Genomic DNA, 20,254 nt, shown 5'->3' on the forward strand with positions numbered 1-20,254 from the left:
CAACAGTACTTTGGTTTTGAGAAAAATTAGCATGAAAGAAATGAAATACCATAATAATGTTATTCACAAAAGGTTTACGTTAAATATTAACAATCAACATTATTTTATCAGCCAATTAACATTATTTTATCAAGCAGTCAACATTATTTAATGCTTTAATATTTTTAGGCTAATTTATTTTGATGTTAATCCAGATGTTGAAATTCAACATCAAATCCCTCCACCAGAATTTCATCTTTTAATGGGTGGTGTAAATGTATTAGGAGATTTGCTTTTAGAGGTTTGGCAAAACTTTAGGCCTTGGTGTTCCAGAAATTCCATTTTAAGACATGAATATCAAGGTAGGATATTCTCATTTGAAGTTAGATGCATTTTTCTGATTATTTAAAGAGAATAATATCTGTGTTTAGGGGATAGAGCTAACTTCAAGCGTATATTGGAAAAACTAGACTTGTTGGAGCAGGATGTCCCATGTTATTGAGGTTTTTAAAACGTTCAAAAGTTCTTTTTGTCACATACAAGGTCTTGCTGAAACCTTTGACACAAAGTTGCCTTTAACTTGGAAAATCCACATTATAATGAATCATGTAATTCCATTTTGTATCCACCAATCTCGTGGTCTGGGTAAATTCGCTGAGCAAAAAGGCGAGGCAATTCATGCAAAATATAAATAGACACATATTTGTTATAAAAGAGACATTTCTTATCCTGATCATGGTAAAAAATTAAAAAAAGCTGTGTGCAGCTTTGGATCAAAAAGATTTTATCATTATGTTATAATATATTATAAGTTTTTGAAACATTCTGTGTATTATGCATAAATAAAATAATTTTTATTATAATATAGTAATACAGGCTTTGTTGATTAACCTTCTATTTAAAAGGTTTAATTGTTTAAAAATTTATGTTAGTTTACTGAAAGATAAAAGCCTTATTTAATTATTTATCTTTTACTATTAAAAACATGCACAACTGATTCATTTTTTAGTAATTTATACTGATGTTGTTATACACATAGACCTGATTAGTGCCAATTCAAGATTATGAGAATCGTGGTCTAAAAATTATTTTAAGCATGAAAAGTTACAAATATTAATAAAAAGTTTAGATTTATGTTTGTGTGACGGTTGTACCAGAAAATCTTTTATAATAGACTCTCATCAATATTTAAAGAACTTAATTAAGGTTATGTTATTTACTTATGTAATCAAATTACAAAAAAAAAATTCAAAAAAGTTATTTTCTAGCACACATCCACCCCACCCTTTTAGGGGTCTGGGTGCATATAAAAAGTAATTTTTCAAACACCCCTTGATAGATGTGAATTTAAAATTATTTTTTTTACAAATATCAATAAGTATCTTCATAAGGAACAAAAAAAGTTCAGAGTGGGCGGAAATAAAACCATCATGACAGTTCATGTTTAACTTCGATGACATTGTCGTTGAGGACATTGACACAAGAGTTAAAATCAATTAATTAATTTTGGCTTCAGTATCACTGACAACCGCTGTAGTTTTTCTGATTGTTTCTTTTGCAAATTCAAATAAAAGTGTTCTGCAAAATCTAACAGATGAACAAGTAGGGTTCTGCCATATAACTGCAGAAGTTTCTTTGTCGCAGTGGTACAACCCAGTGAAAAAGCGCACATGGGATACGCGTGGATTTTTTCCATATGTAACCCATGTGGGGATTATTATTTTGTCCCATGTGGGTTTCATATGGTAAATCCCACATGGATTCCATATGGTAAATCCCATATGGGATATGCGTGGGTTTTTACCATATGTAACCCATATGGGGATTATTATTTTGTCCCATGTGGGTTTCATATGGTAAATCCCACATGGGTTTTATGTGGTAAATCCTACATGGGATATAGGTGGAAAATACTACATGTTATAGATCTTAAATGCCACATATTTTAATCCAAATGGTATAAAAGTAGTCAATACTAGACAAATGAAAGTCCGAATGCTTCTATGATAATTTTTAAAATTCTTTTAATTTAAAAATTACTTAAATAGTAATTTAAAATTAATCATCGAAGCTTTCAGAGAGGCTTAACTTAATCTGGTAATTGCTACTTTATCCCATTTGGTATTCAAAATGTGTAGCATTTTTGATCTTTTACATGAGATGTTTTTCACCTATAACCTATGTGGGATTTACCATAAACTATTATGACGAAATTTTATAAAATTAAAAAACGTGTTGCAAAATGAATTTATTTTAAAATAAATGCCAATAATCAATACATCCAAGATGAATATTAAAAAAATTATTTTTTCTTTTGCGATTTACACGCCGTTTTTTGTGATTGAATTAATTAAATCGCTTCGGCTTGCATAATACCAAGGTTTTTAGTATCTTCTAACTTTCTTCAAACATTTTCTAAAAAAAAAATATAAATACAAATATATATAAATATATATATATATATATATATATATATATATATATATATATATATATATATATATATATATATATATATATATATATATATATATATATAGAGACAGAGAGAGAGAGAGAGAGAGAGAGAGAGAGAGAGAAAGAGAGAGACAGAGAGAGACAGAGAGAGAGAGAGAGAGAGAGAGAGAAAAAGAGAGCAATTTTAATAAGGAACCTTATTAGTCGAGCAATTTTAATTATTAGCCAGGTTGAAGTCATTAATGACTACAATATTTCACAAATAATTATTTCCTAATTTATTACTTACAATGACTAACGTATTATGGGTAATTGAACACATATTATGCGTAATGAGCTTGAACCCATGAGGAGAATCCTGAAAAAAAAGTGATCAATTAGGATAAGTAGTTAAACAAAAAAACAAAAACAAAAATGTAAAAACCTACTTTTTCAATGATGTAGACGTTGGGTGCAATAGCCACTGGATGCAAAAGTATCTTTACTTTTTCGTCACACACACGGCCTTCTATAATAACAGGCCTTGACATCGCGAAATGCCGTAAAAACTGAAGGCCGATTAAACTTTCACTTTTACTTATATTGATATATTTTTATATTAGATAGGGTGTAATGGCAGTCTATGTTTTCTAATAATAATCTCAAGTAAAGACGGAAATATAAAAAGAAAACCAAAAAGTTGTTAAAAGATAATCATATTTTTCGTATTTCAAATTTCATTAAGAATATTTATGTAATATTAAATAGTATCAATAACAAGCAGAACCATAACAAAGTATATATCTATATATTAAAAAGATAACTGTATTTTTAATTTTTTTTTTGCTAAAAATGGTAACAATAAAAATCACCAACAATAAAAAACATAAACAAAAGTTGATTCAAGCAAAAAAAAAGTTTTATCAATATATCTCAACAGGGTAAATATTTACAAATCCAAACATATTGAAAGACATATAGGCTAATGAGAAAATAAAAAACATAACAAGTAAATAGCATAATTAATTACAAAACTAATTTTCACATAAATTATGATAGCTTTAGTATTTTGGGAGTGGTAATTAGTGAGTAATTCTTTAGCAGAATATTAGAATATACTCTGCATTGTTTTTTTGTGATTTTAAATTAATATTTAGCAGCAATGAACTAAAACTGAGTAACACAAAATGTTCTGTATAAAGGGTCAGTAGCACCTTGAAAAAAAAAAGCAAAATATTGACCATTAGAAAAGAGCATCAGAAGGAATTTCAAGCCCGCCTCTGTTTAGGCTATACAGATAACTTCCATATTTATAATAATAATTGGTAGAATCATCATAAATTTTTATTTCGCTTTTTTGCACATAGCCAGCTATGTAAACTATAGCCACTAATGTAGATTTATTAACTGAGCTTTCAAGATCATGTATATTATCCAGAAGTTCTTTTTCATCAGTAGAAATATCTCTAAAACATATGTCACAAGTATGACCATCGATACCATCAACAGGAATGTCAAGTTGTAATATCAACTTAGTAAGTTGAATATTAATTTTTTCAATTACAGATTTAGCGTTTATAAAGTAAGTACCTCCAGATCCCTGTCAAAGCTTAGAAAAAGCTTTTTCAAGTGGATCTGTTGAAAACCAACCTAATAAGACATACTTTGCTCCATTACTCAACAAAGTTTCTACAAGATCAATAAAGCCATAACATAAATGCGCTATTGCATTGCTAGTATCTAGCGTAAGCTGTTTTACACGCTTACCTGTAGGTTTCATAAAATTTGACAGTTCAGCAATATCTCGTAGCAGTTGTAACTGTTGATCACCAACTGAGTGGATTTCTTCGCATAATTCATTTCTAAACCGAATGCCAGCACCAGGTGCTTTGACATTAACAACATTCGAAAAAAAATTATTTTTCAATAAATACAGCAGTACCTTCAAATGCTTTATTTTCGATCTCTTGATGCGTTCTTAATGCAGCTACTGTTTCTTTGCAAAAAACAGACAAACAAAACTTTACAGATTGTCTCTCTATTGGTTTTGGATAAACTGATTTAGCTGTAAGTTAAGAGAGTTTAAAAAGACTATTGCACTCGGTTTTATATATAGTTTCTAAATCACTCCACTTAGCCAAAGCCAGTTCTTTATTGTTCAAAAGTTGAAGTTCCCCAGTCTTTTTTGTCAACCAATTGTTTCATATAGATTTTAGTAGATGCACATAATCATACAATAAATATATACCTGATGTTGTTAACCATGGTTTACTATCAACTGTTTTAAACATTCCAAAAAATCTTTGATTTACACGGTTACCATCAGTAATTATTACCAGTGTCTTACTATTTTCAATATTATTTATTGTATAGACAATTTGTTGACATTGAGCAAACTGAAATTCAGAGGAAAGATTTGCAACAGGTTGAGCTCTACATATAAATTCTGGACCTCCAAAAAGACATTTAATCATAAATGATAAAATTGTTTTAGCTAACTTTTCAGGGTAGTTTACTGCTTGACCAAACAAAGCACCTCTTGGGTAAAGTAATAAAGCTTTGACATAGACCTCATCAATTAGTAGTATGGAAATTCTTTTTAATGGATTTAAATTCATAAAAATACTATTTATGAAACTTAGGTCCTCCATTGAGCTTATTTTTGAAGTCAATCGTGTTAAAGTCCTTATACTTGGCAACTTGTAGTCAATACACAAACAATCATATAAACTTCATTGTAGTTGTAATTGATATTGTAGTTGTAGTTGTATAAATTGATATTTTTGTTGTAGTTGAGATAGTTCGACTTGCAAAGAGATACACAGCATTTCAAAGGCATTTTTAAGGCATTTAAAAAAACTAATAGTTAGTTTGACAATATTATTACCTTACAATGTTAACGCCTTGAAACTTACAACGCTATCGTCTTGAAGTTGCGCTATCTAATTTATAAACCAATCAAATTTTAAAGATTTATTAAAAAAGCGCGAACACAAACTTTTGTCTAATGTTAAAAGATGAAAATGTAAACACAGTATTAGGAATTGGCCTTCAGATTAACAAATTTGTTGCGCGATGTCAAGGCCTGTTATTATAGAATAATAACAGGCCTTGACATCCGCGGTCACACATAATATAATATTCTGAAACTAATAAACAAAAATCTAAATTTCTATAAGTAAATTTATTCTTTGATCATTGCCTTTATATCCTATCTTATTTTCATATCATAATTTATTATGGTATTATTTATATAACATATCACAACAATATTATTAAATTTGTGATGTTCAAATATCATATGAACATTCTCTAACATGTTCATATGATATTTGAATATAGTTCTTGAGTATATTATCTGCAAACAATTGACTGATGCAAGTTCAAATGTTGTCAAAAACCAAGCATGCATGCATGGGACACTGCAGTGTCCCACAAAGAAATGCTGGTTTGAAAGTCAAATTTTCTTTAATAAAAAAAAAATATTAAAATAGGGGGGAGATAAGTTTCTGTAACTTTTTTTATGCTCCAAAACTTTTAACTTTAGATATAATAAGGTCCTTATGACTTAAGGGACTTACAAACTACATCAAGGAACAAAAACAGGATATTAACAGAAACTTTTCAATTTTTAATCTGGAGTACCACAGTGTAATTGGGAATAAAGTCGCTGGGTCCAGTATTCAAAGTAATATGATCTAAAGTAATATATAAATTAAATAAAATGCTTTAAAATGCATGCAGTTATACATATAACTCCTGATAGTTAACTATATGTATAACTAGTTATACATAAAATTTATTATATAAACTTATTTTTTAAGGTTATGCTTGAACAAATTAGTACCAATTAATTCAAATTCAAGATTTAGTTCAAGTTCAAGTTCTTATTTGTTCATTGCTTTTTCACTATTTTATATTTATTTGTTCAAATTTGTTAACTAGTACTAATTCTTACTACAGTAAGAATATTTATCATTGTTGAACGTGATTTTATTAGTAACTTAATTTTACTTTCAACATATTTTGACAACACCCTTTACATTTTAAATGATGACAGTTTTACTTTTCTATTGATGTTAAATTTATTACGTTTCAATAACTCAGATTGAATTTTACTGAATTATTGTAAGCTTTGTAAGAATTTGTTGTATATCAAATGGTGTTGTAAATAAAGTAAAAATTATATATATATATATATATATATATATATATATATATATATATATATATATATATATATATATATATATATGTATAGTATTTAGGCTATGGGATAATGATGCCAGTAGACAGAGGGGCAGTGTGAGTTTAACAATAATTAACAATGGGAGGGAATGTTGAGACCAAAATAATGTCAATTAAAAAATTGAATTAAAAAAAAAAGTAAAACAATTTATGCTAGCTATGAGCAGGTTTTAGAGGTATTTACACCAACAATATGGTCTAAAAACTTCTTGCTTTTGTTGCTTTAAACTGTAGAGGATCATAGGAAAAACAATTTAAATTCAGAAATTAGCTTGCTTATCTGTCATCATCTGACATCATTATGCATAGATGATCCTAAGATTTAGGTAAAATAAGTAATCAATTTGCCATATTTCTCTTTAGAAAGTGTAAGAAAAAAGCATTGTTATGCTGAGAACCTACCTATTGAGCAAGCTTTGACCACCTATTTTATAAATTTGAGAGACAGAAGTGGAAGTGCGAATCGCAAAAGAACTAATAACAATGCTCTTAATTGATTTTAACTTTGTAGATTAATATTAATATAGTATTTAGAAATAATAAATGAAGTTTACATGATTTTTATAATTTGTATTTATTTCTTGTATTTTATTTGTATATTTGTATTTAATTATCAGTTGTCAGTCTCTATTTTATAAAATGAATTAAAAAACTATTCATTTATAGTATAATATTAATACATAAATACTAGTTTCCTAATGCTATTATCATCACAATGTTAATGGTATTCGTTTTAAAGTGAAATTTTGTATCAATTTTATTGTTTTATATATATATATATATATATATATATATATATATATATATATATATATATATATATATATATATATATATATATATATATTATTTTTACTTTATTTAAAACACCATTTGATATACAACAAACCCCTACAAAGCTTACAATAATTCAGTTATGATACAATCTGAGTTATTGAAACGTAATAAATTTAACATCAATAGAAAAGTAAAGCTGTCATCATTTAAAATGTAAAGGGTGTTGTCAAAATATGTTGAAAATAAAATTAACAAATAAAATCACATTCAACAATGATAAACATTCTTACTGTAGTAAGAAATAGTACTAATTAACAAATTTGAACAAATAAATATAAAATTAACAAAAACAATGAATAAATAAGAACTTTAACTTGAACTTTAACTAAATCTTAAATTTGAATTAATTGGTATTAATTTGTTTAAGCATAACCTTAAAAAATAAGTTTCTATAACAAATTATATGTATAACTAGTTATACATATAGTTAACTATCAGGAGTTATATGTATAACTATATCAGGAGTTATATGTATAACTATATCAGGAGTTATATGTATAACTATATGCATTTTAAAGTATACTATTTTATTTAAACATTACTTTAGATTATATTACTTTGAAAACTGGACCCAGAGGCTTTATTCCCAATAACACTGTGGTACTCCAGATTAAAGATTAAAAAGTTTCTGTTAATATCCTGTTTTTGTTTCTCAATGTAGTTTGTAAGTTCCTTAAGTCATAAGGACCTTATTATATTTAAAGTTAAAAGTTTTGGAGCATAAAAAAAGTTACAGAAACTTATCTCCCCCACCACCACCACCCTATTTTTTTCTTTTTTAACAAAGAAAATTGGGAATTCTTTGACTTTCAAACCTGCATTTCTTTGTGGGACACTGTAGTGTCCCATGCATGCATGCTTGGTTTTTGACAACATTTGAACATTCATCAGTTAATTGTTTGCAGATAATATACTCAAGATCTATATTCAAATAACTATTATATTATCCTAATAATACGTCTATTTGCACAAATCTTAATCTTATTTCTTTAATGAAAGATAAACATTATTCGTGGTTTTTACATACTTGCTTGCCATTCTCTATATTAATATAAAATATTTTTACACAGTATAAACGTAACGCAAAGCAATGTCGATTTAAAAATTTTATTTAGTTTTTGAAAAAGTTTTTTTTTTAGTTTCCAGCTTTCAAATTAATTCCCATGCAAATCCCACATGAAACCCACGTGGGATTTCCCATGTGTGTAAATACCATATGGTTCCCACATGTAACCCATGTGGGATTACCCACATGGGTTTAAGGTGACAAATTTCCATACGGATACCACATGGGAAAATCCGTCCCACGTAAATCCCATCAATCCCACACGGAACCCACGCGGAACCCATGTGGGACGCGGTTTTATTTTTCACTGGGAAGGGTATTTGTTTGTTTTCTTCCGGTAGAGCTTGTTTATACTCACTTTGCTCGAAAGGTCCATCACATCCCCATTTAGTGAACAACTTGAAACGCTTGTTATTTGTTGATGATGACTTTATCTTTATAATACGGTAGACTGTATGGTTTAAAAGATCTTGCAGACTAATTTTTGCGCTTATATTTGTCACCGTTATGCTGGATGGAGGCGGCTAGCAAACCTTTTTCACTTCTCTTAGCATTTGATACACAATAAAAAATGAGCTTTTTTCCTAGGTACGCATATTGAGATTTGGTTAGATCTGTTTCAATACACATACTCAACGCCTCTTTTTTTGTAAAGGAAAGTGCATTATCTGAATTGAGTATGTTTTGCAAAATTACTTTTTTTCCCTTCTTTTTCCTTATTTCTGATAATAGTAACAATCGACACTTTGTCCGAACACTTGTCATATGGTTTTGTTGGTCTACCACAATCATCAGAAGTATTCAAGCCAAAAATTTCAGATGTTTAGGTAATGCAAGAATTTAATGGTACTTTAAACTCACTATTTAACCTACTTGAGTTTAGACTCTCGAACCTGTCTGGTTTTGTTTGAGCTTTTGTTTCAGGTTGAAACAAAACTTCAAAGAAAAAAAATCCATTTCTGGTTGTAACTTGATGTTAGATTTTTTTGATGACTCTTTATTACAGTAATAACGTCAGTTTCCGATAATTGGAAGTTGTCCAACAAATATTTTTTGAGGTCTGAAGTATTTTTTTCTTATTATTTGATCACAAAGATCGCGTCAAACACAAACGAATTTACTCATTGTTTTATAATTTTTCCCTCCGATTGAAAATTATTGCTTCAAAATCACCACTGGCGCAAAAAACATGCAAGTTATTTTTAAATCCTCATATTACTGAATAGGTAAGGTTTCTAATAAAGTAATTAACTAGACATCGGCAGCTTTCGGAAATGAAGAAAACTCCAATTGAAGTAAACAAAAACAATATTTTCTTTACTTCACTAAAAAAATATTAAAAAATAAAACAATTATTTTTTTACAAAATCCAAACGTAGTTTTAAAGTGTATATTCTAAGCTATATAATGATATACAACACTAACATGCTTCCTTGGAAAACTTCCGAATAATTTTGTGTTGAACTTCCTTAACGTTTATTTAATTGGCATAAAGTTATTTATGCCCAATTACTGAGGTTCATTTTGTAAACGTAAAACTAAGTTATGAAAGATTTTTTGTAATTTATTCGTAAGATCCATCCTTTGAGAGTATAAAACCATAAAGAAATCTATGTATTTACGACTATCATCATAATCATTTTCAAGATGGAAAATATCGTTGGTCACATAGTAACCAACGGTATTTTCCATCTCAAAAATGGTTATGACGATAACCATTTTCTGAAAAATAAAAGTTTTTTCTTTGCTTAAAAAATGGTTGAGACAAAAAAACTTTTTTTGATTTGTTTTTGAAAATAATCTAAAGTTTATTTGGCTGCTCAACCTACCCCAGCGGGGTAAGTTGAGCAATTGTGTGGGGAAAGTTGAGCAATAAAAAAATTGATGCATTTCTGTGACAACTATTAACTCTGTTATAAAACCAAAACATAGCTTCCTTAAAATTAAATATATACTTTCAATTTTAACAAATTATGTAAAATATGAATGTAAAAACTAATAATTTTGAGATTAAAATAGAAACAAAACAAAACTTTTCAATCTTAAAACTAAGCACAACTTTTTTAACACATTTTTAAACAAAACTTGTTAATATTATGATAAAATAATAACTAAACATTTAATGTTAGTCTTCAATTTCCATTTTGCAGTTAATACAAAAATAAATATGACCAGAATGTGAATCACATTTTGAATGAGACCGTTGATTGCAGCCTTGACACTGGTTCCAATTTTCTTCTGGTAGACTTTCAGAATAAGTTTCCCAACATACAAGACAAGCATAACCGTGTCCTGCACTTGTCTTTAATTTTTTTGTCATCTTAATTTTTTTGTTTGATTGTTTTTTAACTTTTTTTAATATACTAAGCAGCAGAGTCTCCTTATTACCATGATCTGCAAAGGATTGACTGGCAGAACTTTTTTTGGTTTGTTTTAAATTTCTTTCTTCTCAGATTTTTTTGTTTGTTAGTTTCTTAACTTTATTAATATGTTATGTAACTGAGTCTCTTTATTACCACGCTCTTTATTATTATTTGAAAGAGATTGGCACGTAGACTTTTCTAAGTTTCTTAGTTTGCTGCTGTTACAATATAATTTATTAAATGTATGTTAGAATAGCAGCTTTCCTTTTTCTTCGTCTTGTCAAATGTATCTTTCTTGGTGCTGTTTTTGGGTAAGGTCGCACAGTTTCTAGAGAAAATGCTTTAGGAGTTTGAGGAATAAGTAACGTTGTCTCTTTATTAATACTATTTTAGACAGATTGACCTGAAGATGATGTTAAACGTACTTCAAATTGAGCTCCGTATGATAGCTCCGATATAAGATTTGCTGGTTCTATACAGTCTGTGACAAATGATGGTAAAAAATCATCATCAGCAAAAATGCTTGCATTGTACGGGTATACAGCAGTTTTTTGAAAACCCTTTGTAATTTTAGTACACGTTATAGATAATGGCAATGAATCAGATAAAATTTTTGGTATATCATAAATTGTTATGGCTTTTCCAGGATTATTTCTCAGCCATGCATCTTGTGCTACTGATAGGTACTTTCTAAAAGGTCCAAACACTGATACATCTAGTGGCTGAAGCTTCAGGCTGCAATGTCGTAGGAAAGATAACATGACTATTCAATTCTCCTTTGCTAAGTTTAGTGTTTCAAAATGTAAGTGAGAAGAGTGATTGTCCAAAATCAACAGAATTTTATATTCATTTGAAGACTTTTTGAATTCAATATCTGTAACCCAGCCACTTCCATTACCTACCCCAATACAGTCCGGTGGACCATTATTAAAAAAATAATCTTTGTAATTTTTGTGAGGGAACACAAACATTGGAGGCTCTGTATTTCCTGAGGCAGATACAGCGGTTACCATTGTTTCCTCAGATGTCGTAGCACCAACATTTCTCTTGCTCTCTGCTGCCACAATCTTACTAGTCAACGTTCCACATTTGTAAAGCACAGAGTTTGTATATATCCATAACTTCACCTAGCTTATCAAAAAACACTTTTACATTTGCAGCGTTAAATGATGTTGCCCTACCAAGGTAGTTGCTTCAGGTTTCTTTATAGATAATTGAGGATTTCTTTTTAAAAAACTAGTCATCCACTCTTTACCAGCCATCTTATTTATTGTCCAACAATCTGGTACTTTGATTTTGTATTGAAGAGCACACTCATAAGCAAGAGAACGAACATCTTTGGGGTCATCCATAAATGATGTCAGTATTTTTTCTCAATTTTTCGACTCCCCCTCCCCTCTTTGTCAAACTATGTCAATTTTTGGCCAACCCCCCTGTTATATATGATGTCAGTTTTTGTGTACTCCCCCTAAAAAATAATAAAAATGCTTAAAAATCATTGATTTTTTGTCTGAATAAATTATACATTTATATAATAACAGATCTCATCAAATTATATTATATAATAGTCGATATCTCATTAAATAATCAACTAAGCAAATAATATTTTATATTTTTAATATAATCTTCCCATGGGTTGTTGAAGTAATCATCGATTGAAACAATAGGTAGTGAATGCTCTCCGCGCTCTAAAAGGATATCGTATTCTTGAGGTACAATCAAATTCGTTGCATCAACTTCATTTTCATCTAACCATTCAGCAGTTTCCGAACTCTTCTGCAAGGCGATGACTGCCAAAAATTCTGTCTGACGCTTGGCAGCGATACGAACAGGTTGGACCCTTTTGATTTGAGGGAGCGTTATAGCAGAAGAATGGATAGAAGCGTGCTTTTTCAACATAGCTTGAGAGGCAAAGTAGATATTGCACTTTTTACAGATTCTATCAGCTAGGCTAGACTAAATTGATGGACAAAACGCATCATACGGCAAAATTAGAAATCCTTAGGCAGTACGAGGAAGAATACTTTCAATATTTGATGCGATAAGCATAAAGACGGATGATGGAAACAATTCTTTTGTTCCTTCTGAGACATCTACTGCTTTGAGCCCGTCTCTCATTTGGTTGACAGGGACAGGTGGCGGAAGAAATCTTGCTCTAATTAGAGTAAAGTAAGAGCTTCTAATAGTCCGACAACAAGAACGATTTTCACATTTCACAATTTTAGTAAAATATTGACTTGTACGAAGATGATCGGCAATCTAACGTTGATCTTGTTATAAAAGGCTCTTTGACTCTAGCTCTGATTTGTCTGGATCAATATACTCTGCAATGGTTGAATAACCGTCAATTTTTAGATCAGACCAAATATCAGCCAAAGCCTGTCCAACAAAACCAAAGTTCTGTTTTTCTAAATTTTTATCTATTGTCCTGCCTGATTTAAAAAGATATGTTGGTTATTACAGGTTAAAAATTATATTATTATTTTTACAAATTAACTTTTGTCAATGTAATTACCTTGAGAATCAAGATGAGTTCCGTAATGTTCGTGCGGAATAATCACCCCAGATAATTATTTACTTATAGGTGCCATTCGTCGCTCAGCTCTGTTGATTGCACTGCGGCCTGGAGCGTTCCTCATAATAAAAAGAGCGTCAAGGTTATTCTTTAAAAAATGGTGAACCCCGATTTCAATTACTTTCTAGTATCTGGGATTTTTTTCGGGTCCTCCATTAATGCTTAACACAACGATAGGCTTAACCATATTAGTTTGAGGATCTCTGGTAATAGAGCCGTATTGATATCCAAGAGCCGCTGAAAGTCTCATCCATGAGCAAAGGCGGTTGAGGTTGCGTGTTTTCCTGATCGAACAGCAATGTAGGTAGGTCCAGAATAAGTAACAGCATCTTTTTTTTAGAGACCATCTTTTTTGATCGTAATTCCAGCGTATACAGATGGTATAAACTTGTGTTTAGCAGCTACAACCCAGTCATGGTCCGGGAGAGTTACCCAGTACTCCAAATGCATCAACAACGGCGCCTGTTTTTTGGCTGCTGTGATTCCAATTGGCACTCTAGCCTTGTTGTCTTGGCTAATGAAATACACTTCATCTGGCCCTAAAATAGAACAAACTTCTTCCACATATTTTATAGTTGAACTGCAAAAGAGTCCGTCAACATGTTTTAATTGAGATTCATTCTGAGGACTGATCAATCTAACAGGGACTGTTTTGACGTGCCTTTTGCCTTCTAATGTTCCGTAACTTCTTGGAAGTAGACGAGTATAGAGGGCGCTCTTGCTGATTGGAAATCCAATTTTGTTCATCTCGGATGTCAATTCGTCGAGAGTTTTAATGCTCTAAATAATAAAGAAATATATAGGATATAATTAACTTTTTTATAGAAAACGGGATTTATTTTGTAAATTAAATTCAAATCAAATCTTGAAATTAGTTGTTAACATTTCAAGGATATTTACAATAGTGAAAATACTAACTAAGATTAAAATTCTAACAAATACAATATTAACAAACATAGCTAAGCTATCATTACCCGAAGAACCTCTGACCGACGTCTTTCATCAGCGGACGAACCATGGAGAGCAACATCCATATTCGTCTTCAAAAGAAGAGGTTGATCTACTTCTAATGACGGTCGATAAGGTTTCTTTCTAATTTTTAGTTTTTCTTTGACTTCTGGATGCTCCAAGCAGATTTCCTCCATTCTAGCTTTTTTCAGTTCTCTAGTTTTCTTCTGTATAGCTTGATCATACTTTTTTTTGGCCAGTTCTTTACATAAATGATCAAGTTTCTTCTTTTTCTTTTTCAAATTATCCACTTCAGCTTCAGCATTGAATCCACTTCTCTTTCTAGTCTTCAGTCCAGCAACTTTACAATTTAAAGCTGCAATCTCAGAATTGAGTCGATGTTGAGCCACTGCTCTTGCATTTTTTTGATTTTTCGTGGTCAACAAACTCAAAGTTAAAGCACTTTGTTGATCATCAATAACAGATCGCTCATTGGTGGGCTCAACAAACTAAGAGGAATTCTTGTCAAATTCAAGTGGAGTATACGTTGGGGCAGACTGTTTTGGAGTATTGGCCCAAAATGATAATTGCTTGTTCTTGAACTTCATTGCCTTTTCATTAAATAAATTGATTAAATACATTACTCTTGATTCAAGATCCTTATGCACCAGTTTTTCTTCTTTTAATGAATTCCATATACTACGGACTTCTTTCTGAATATTAGCCTTTTTTTTTATCGGGATGAGCACTTCCATACGAGACCATCAATAAGTTAAGTAATGCGGTTTTATCCATATTTTAATATTGATTCATTAGTATTGTTTACATCACAATCAGAATAATGATTTTGCTCATCGTAAGCGCAAGCTTTATAAAAGAGTTTTTTCAACCCGCTGGGGAGAAACTAGCGTTTTCAATTTTCGATAGACTTTATGTGATTGCATTGCATCACGTTTTACAATCAACTAGAGAGCAATTAAAGTTTCGTATTTGAAATAACGAAAATTTAATTTCAAAAAATTACAAATTTATGAGTTTACTTTTATGAGTTTACTTTGAACCACATTTTATAATCCGTTAGGGAGCGAATAACGATTGTGAATTTTATATACAAAGAGTTAATATTTCTAACATAATTTGATTCGCAATCAAATGGTAATATATTAATAAAACGATAGTAATTTTTATTTTACGTTAGTAGTTGTTATTTATTTAATGTCTCTGGGAAACTTATTATAATAATTTGTAATATTATATTATAAATAATTTAATAAAATATAATATCAAATTTCCCGCATTTAATATTAATTTCCCCATAAACAAAACATCATTTCTATACCATTTAGTAGATGCAAATACCGTTAAAATCTGCTCATTAAAACTAAAAAAATAATTTAAATTGGCATCATTTTGGCTTCAACACCCACCTCCCCATTGTCAATTAGTGTCAAACTTTCCAGCACTCCCCCCCCCTCTATATTTACTGACACCATTTATGGATGACCCTTTTAGTAGTATAGCCGTAAAATATAGATGCGATTTGCAATAAATAATTTTTTAAGACGCTTTCTTGCTCTTGGGAAAAAACTAATCTAGGTTTTGAATAACTCATGGATGGGTAACTACCAGAGTTTAGTTTTAAAATCTTGTTAATGTCATTTCCTTGATGTCGAATTCTTTAGCAGCTGCACTAACACTTGTTTTTCCCTTCAAAACAGAACTTGCTGCATCACTAAGCTGCTGGCTTGTGAAAGAACCATTTGAGGTTTTTCTTTTATAATTACGCATCCTATAATATATATATATATATATATATATATATATATATATATATATATATATATATATATATATATATATATATATATATATATATATATATATATATATATATATATATAATATATATGTGTGTGTGTGTGTGTGTGTGTGTGTGTGTGTGTGTGTGTGTGTGTGTGTGTGTGTGTGTGTGTGTGTGTGTGTGTGTGTTAGTATGTATACACACACACAGACTCTAACTGTTATATACCAGTATTTAAAGTTTTCCATTTAAATATAGTAATATTAAATAATATATAAATTGTTTATATATAGTATAAATAATCAAAATATAAATGAAATATCATATTTTATATATGTTTTGATTATATATACTTTAAATTGGTTATACATTTTTTTTAAATGTACACACTTATAATATTATTGTTATAATAAACATAGTTAACAAGATTAATTTAAAAAATTTATTCAAGAACTTTTCAACTTAAAGATTTTGTTGACCAAGTAATGTTGAAGTAAAAATATTTTTAAAATATTAAAAAATCAAATAATTTTAAACCATAATAACATATTTTAAAAAGAAAAGTTTAAGAAATTACATTATAATTGTTATGAGTATTTTATAATGATTAATTTAAAAGTGTGAATGGACCTTAAAATGTTTACCAAACGAAATTTCATCTTCTCGTCTGATAGAGCCGTTTTATTAATCATTAATAAATCTGCTCAACTTAGCCCAACTAGACAACTAGACAACATATTTTAGACAACACATCAGTTAAACAACAAGACAAGGCAACACATCAGTTAGACAACAAGACAAGGCGATACATCAGTTAGACAACTAGACAAGGCAACATCAGTTAGACAACAAGACAAGGCGACACATCAGTTAGACAACTAGACAAGGCAACACATCAGTTAGACAACTAGACAAGGCGACACATCAGTTAGACAACAAGACAAGGCTACACATCAGTTAGATAACAAGACAAGGCGACACATCAGTTAGACAACTAGACAAGGCAACACATCAGTTAGACAACAAAACAAGGCAACACATCAGTTAGGTTATAAAAAGAGCTATAAGACTTGGGGAAGAAAAGATAATTATAATCAATAGTCAAATAAATGGGTAAAATATAAACACCTAAGTGATTCCAGATAAATGTTTTTTTAAGCATCTAAAAGAAAAATAGCAAAAATATTTTTTTTTACTTTTTTGATCCAACATCGAAAAAGTGTCTGTGCATGTTACTGAATCGTGGTCTAACCACGATTCAGTAACATAAAGAAAACTTTGTGGACTTATTACTAAATATTGTTTAGGTTAGGTTCCCGTTAATTAGGAAATGATTTTAACTTGAAAACGCCTACAACCCATTCGCTACCAAAGTGACTAATAAAATTATAAAGTAATAAATAAGAATTTGAGAGATTAAAACATATACAACTTATTAAAAAAAAGAACGATTCGCTTAAGACGGAAATCCCCTCAGATATATGACAATATATGGAAAATTTAAAGAGAGTTTTTTTTTTAAGCAAAGTTTATCATTGATTCACAATTTTAAAACTAAATTTAGAAATGTACTTTATTGAAACATTAACACTTTAAATTTTATAGAGTTATTCTTATAATAAAGTTAACAAAAACCTTTAAAGGTTTATTTTTGGAAAACAATAGAACTATTAGGTAAAACAGCTAAGGTCAGCTCAAACAATTACCAAGAAGACTCTCAAAACTATAAACACATTATATTAAAGTATATTTTATTTGATTATATAACTTTTATATTGAGATTCTCTTTTTTTCTTTGCAACAACAGGCTACATAAAACAATTTACCTTTATACAGATTTCAGTATAAAAAAAACAACTGGGAAAGTTAAGACAATGTTAAAAAAAAAACAAATAAGTAATTGATAGTGTAATTTTTTTATTTATTCAATTATTTAATGATTAGGTTTAATATACCTTTTGCAATATTAGTGTTTTTAAATCAAGTAAAAGGTTGTTAATTTATTACAAATTTAGCACATCTTTTTATTCTTGCGGCGAAAAAACCACGTGATATTGCGTAATTAAAAAATAAAAATATCTACCATTATGATATGGAGGCAAACAAACGCGTCGATTTCAGTACAACACTACTCAAACGCTCCGAAAATGTCTAATGATCATTCAATCAATCAATCATTTATTTCACTTTATAAAATAAAATTAATACAAAGCTAGGCTCAGTCACAAACAGTTATGTAACTGACAAAAACGTGACGACCTACAAATATTAACCGTAAATTTGAAAAAGTATATAAACTAAATTGTAAATTAATAATAATAAACTAATAATAATACAGTAATAATCATTGTAATAATAATAATAGCAAAAAACAATAATAATTATAATATTAACAGTAGTAATTTACAAAGATAACAATAATAAAAATAATAATGTCAATTATAGAGATAATAATAATACTTAAATAATAACAATAAGAGCATAGAAGTGTTCATTTAGGGAAGTGCTATAAATAATATATATATATACATACATACATACATACATACATACATACATACATACATACATACATACATACATACATACATACATACATACATACATACATACATACATACATACATACATACATACATACATACATACAAACATACATACATACATACATACATACATACATACATACATACATACATACATACATACATACATACATACATACATACATACATACATACATACATACATACATACATACATACATACATACATACATACATACATATATACATACATACATATACATACAAATATACATATACAAACATATACACATACACACAATACATACATATAAACAATCTCACATTTATGTTAATAAACACATATAAATAAGTAAACACATTATACGTACACACATCCATACACACAATGCACACTCAGGTTCATACAAATATGTACATATATGGAACAGAAGGGTAAGGAGTAGAAGAAGAGATAACTGAAAAGGTTTAAAATAAGAAAAAACTAAAAGCTGTTATATTTTAGAAAAATAGACAGAATTAATTGAAGATATCAGATAGTGATAATGCTGTGTTAGAATTTTATTGCGTGTTGAGTTTTTATGAAGGATAAATAGTTTGATATAGCATTAAGCCACAATCTTCTTCTGTTTGGATCACCAGGCAAAATATAAAAACTCAAGTTCGGATGACTTTTAACATTGGTTAAACAATCAAAAACACAGCATCCTTTCGCCATTTTTAAGCGCAATGTTTGCCCCCATATCATAATGGTAGCCGTTTAGTTAGTTAAAGTGACGTCACGTTTGCCGCAAGGATGTAGAATAAAAAATTGAATCTACGTAGCTAAACCAACTAAAAAAAATATTAAAATCTTAAGTAATTGAAACAGAAAAAAAATTTAATTTCAACGCTCAAATAATGAGCAAAAGTAGTTTAAAAATTGTAAACAAGTCACAAAAAAAGTAATTTTTTTGTGTTTATATTTTTTTCATAATGAAACATTTCTTATAATCTTTGAAATAACAATTTATGTATATAATCTATGTATAAACTTACTTGACTCAATAAATTATTAGAAATGTATATTATGACCTAGAATGTACAATTAGTTTTTTAATTACATTTTTACTGTTGCTGAGGGTCTGTAGCCATTTTTTATTTTCTCAAGTTTATAAAATCCTATTGCGCTTGCGTATAATAACTTTCCGCTTTTTTCTAATATTTAAACGTCCGCGTTTAAATATTAGAAAAAAGCGGAAAGTTATTATACGCAAAAAAACTAAACTAAGATTTTTTCTAACTTGAATTGTTTAAAAATATACAAATTAGAGTTAAAAAAAATTTTTTGAAAATTTCCGAAACCTTCGAGCAAATTTTCCGGGAAAATTTCCAAAAATTTTTATCTCTACTAGCTACAAAGCTTTAAAATGTAGCCATTGACTAGTTACAGATTTATCGTTATGCTGTTGCTTG

The 20,254-nt window shown here is 29.1% G+C and overlaps 1 long non-coding RNA gene across 1 annotated transcript; it reads right to left on the reverse strand.

Moving 5' to 3' along the window:
* Positions 1–2,212: 2,212 nt before the first annotated feature.
* LOC136080646 (uncharacterized) lies at positions 2,213–7,434 on the reverse strand. The gene is made up of 2 exons (XR_010638575.1): positions 2,726–7,434; positions 2,213–2,394 (listed from the first exon to the last, which is right to left on the reverse strand). It is a non-coding gene; the product is annotated as an uncharacterized LOC136080646 (long non-coding RNA).
* Positions 7,435–20,254: the final 12,820 nt, after the last annotated feature.

Source organism: Hydra vulgaris, chromosome 05 (genome assembly GCF_038396675.1).
Source record: "Hydra vulgaris chromosome 05, alternate assembly HydraT2T_AEP".
Taxonomy (NCBI): domain Eukaryota; kingdom Metazoa; phylum Cnidaria; class Hydrozoa; order Anthoathecata; family Hydridae; genus Hydra; species Hydra vulgaris.